The sequence below is a fragment of the Haplochromis burtoni genome, unplaced genomic scaffold, assembly GCF_018398535.1.
Source record: "Haplochromis burtoni strain Fernald_Lab_line unplaced genomic scaffold, NCSU_Asbu1 Contig_50, whole genome shotgun sequence".
Classification (NCBI taxonomy): Eukaryota; Metazoa; Chordata; class Actinopteri; order Cichliformes; family Cichlidae; genus Haplochromis; species Haplochromis burtoni.
Genome location: NW_024582411.1, coordinates 1598380 through 1601049, shown reverse-complemented (window position 1 = coordinate 1601049; position 2670 = coordinate 1598380). Strand labels below are relative to the sequence as shown.

At 37.2% G+C, this 2670-nt stretch overlaps 1 long non-coding RNA gene across 1 annotated transcript in view; it reads left to right on the top strand.

Moving 5' to 3' along the window:
- The window catches only part of LOC102307230, a 7262-nt gene extending 4592 nt beyond the window's left edge, over positions 1-2670 (top strand). The window contains exon 3 of the long non-coding RNA XR_316247.3: positions 2499-2670. This is a non-coding gene — a long non-coding RNA (uncharacterized LOC102307230). The remainder of the gene's footprint in view (positions 1-2498) is intronic.

Here is a 2670-nt window from a genome sequence, read left to right as displayed (position 1 = left end):
TGTGTGTGTGTGTGTGTGTGTGTCTTTAAAGAGGAGTAAAGGTGCCCAGGTTCAGTGACTGCAAAACAAGCCCCCATCATCACCCCTCCACCTCCATACATGACAGCTGCTGTGAGGTGTTTGTGCTCATATGCTGTGTTTGATTTATGGAACTGTATATTATTTTGGTCTCATCTACCTAAGAGACATTATTTAGTCAGATGCAACCCTTGCAAACAATGTTCCTGTAACAGCTGCCATAGCTGCCATAGGGCGAGGATGATAGTAATAATAATTATAATTATTTAGCTCAAACTAGAAGTGTATAGAGTTGTCAGTAGACCACCCTCACTACAAAGAGGGCATGTGAAGGTACTCTGTGTGATAAATGAATTCATTTGTGGCTATGTGGCTAAAAAGATTATTCAATTAAAGTCAAGGAGAAATGTAACTATTTGTACAAGTCTCTCTTTGTAAGACTATGAAGTCATGCAAAACAGAAACCTAATGACAGACAGCTATCACTGAGGACCTGCTGAACCAGCTGCTGAGGTTCATGCTGCTGGTTTACGGTCAGTGTTTTTAATAATGAAGAGCAATCTCTCCATAAAGCTGTTCAGGACAAAAAAATTGTTTCTGCTTGTGAGTTTATATTGTTGCGTATAGTTCAAAGTTCGACTGAGGACAAACCTGTTCTTCTAACACTGTACACATCAGTAAAGCTAATGGTCTTCTTTTATGTTTTTCATCATAGTCGACTGCATTTGATGAATTGTACATCAACTTATGAGCCATGCAGGAACACAGAAGAGAGAGGAGAGATTAAATAAATAATGGCATTTTGATCAGCCCGCCAGAAAGGCCAGACGTGAACAAAGAGGTTTGGAGAGCTAGATTTAAAAATTTGTGTCAGGGCTGATGGATATGTGGTCATCTTCTGCTTCCACAGTAGAGGAAGAGGCATGCTTATGCAGCCAAACCCCACATAGTCCAGCACCAAGCCAGCACCTCCTTGCTGTATTGCGCTAATCTGATTTGCTTTTAACACTGAAATTTGCCTTGAATAATTAAGGAAACTAAAATCTCATTCATACAGGAAAAGCTAAGCTTTGTGTGTTTTTTTAATCATTCAAGTGATGGAGAGCAGATGGTATATATCAAGTGTGAGGACTTTCCGTGCAGCACTTTCATCTGTCTATCTGTCTATCTATCTATCTATCTATCTATCTATCTATCTATCTATCTATCTATCTATCTATCTACCTACCTACCTACCTACCTACCTACCTACCTACCTACCTACCTACCTACCTACCTACAAACTGAAACAAAAATCACATCCAGCTGCATATTTCGCATTAAAGGACAAGCTGCAGAGGCTCAATTTGAGCAGGTTGATGGATTTTTTTTTTTTGGTTCAAATAAAGGCAAAAAAATTTGAAGGATTTTGTTTTGCTGAAGGCTGTTTTAAAAATGCAGTCCCGGATGTTTGTGTTATGCTTCGATCACCAGTTAAATTCGGAAGAGGCACCATACGATTTGTTCAAGGATATGCCTCAACCTTTTGTTTTGTTTTTTGTTAAAACATTCAGTTAATAAAGTGTACACTGCTTATTTTTGAACTGATGCGAAGACATTTTAAAGAAAGAAAGAAAAAAGGAAGTCCAGTTCTTGGCTGCAAAGCAGATTATTGGGTGAATTAAAAAAATGTAAAAAGAGAGAAATTATTAATTATGTGCATCATAGTTTTCTTTTAACTATTTTTTTTTTTTACCACCAATTAATTGAATTTTTCCCTTTCATTCCTTAACATTCCTGCTTCTTTGTAGTTCTGTAATTAAATGAATTAATTTCACAATTTGCAGGTAAAGTTTTGATGCATTTGGCTCTATATATTCTGAGGCTTGGCAAATGGCAAATACCCTTTCACTACGTTTTCCTCCTTACAGTTTATTGATGAACTGTAAATTATTTTGCATAATTTGATGAAACTGAATTTCAGAATTGCAGACTATGAAGTAGGAAAAATGAAATCCTATATTCCAGGTTTATTAAATAACTGATCCAGAAACAGTCTGAATAATTTTAACATTGAACAGATTGAAGATCACATGTCCCTAAAAAAGGAAAGAACTATGCAGCATGTAGTTTTTCAAGATACGTGAGTATTAAGTGCAGCGCTCCAACTCCAGTTAGGGAAATGCTTCTTTTTCCAAAATTGATACAAAAGCTGTTCAAGCCTGGTTTCTGGTCTGTGATGACTGGCTCAACACCACCTATATAAACTCAGCTTTGGCCTGTAGATTATAAATTATAGATGAGATTTGAAACGGAGTTTGGATTTTGAATTTTATTTAAACTCTTCTAGCAATACGAGATAGGACATTGCAAGTTTCCCACTCACTGAGCAGTAATATGTGTATACCATGTGACTTTGTCCTGCCATGTGATTGTGATTTAAGACATTATGTTTTTCTAAAGGGCATTTCCTATTGGCTTTTATGTGTCTCATCAAACAGGCTGAAGCAGAAGCAGGATACAGACACAGAGGAGCCTCTTTGAACGGCAGCATCGCCGCGCTTAAGACAACAAGCACTGCCTTAAATGCATCTCTCAGTGTTCTGTTATTTTCTGTGGGAAAGTCAGACTGGACCCAAGATGCTGCTTATCTGAGGTTTCAAATTTATTGGA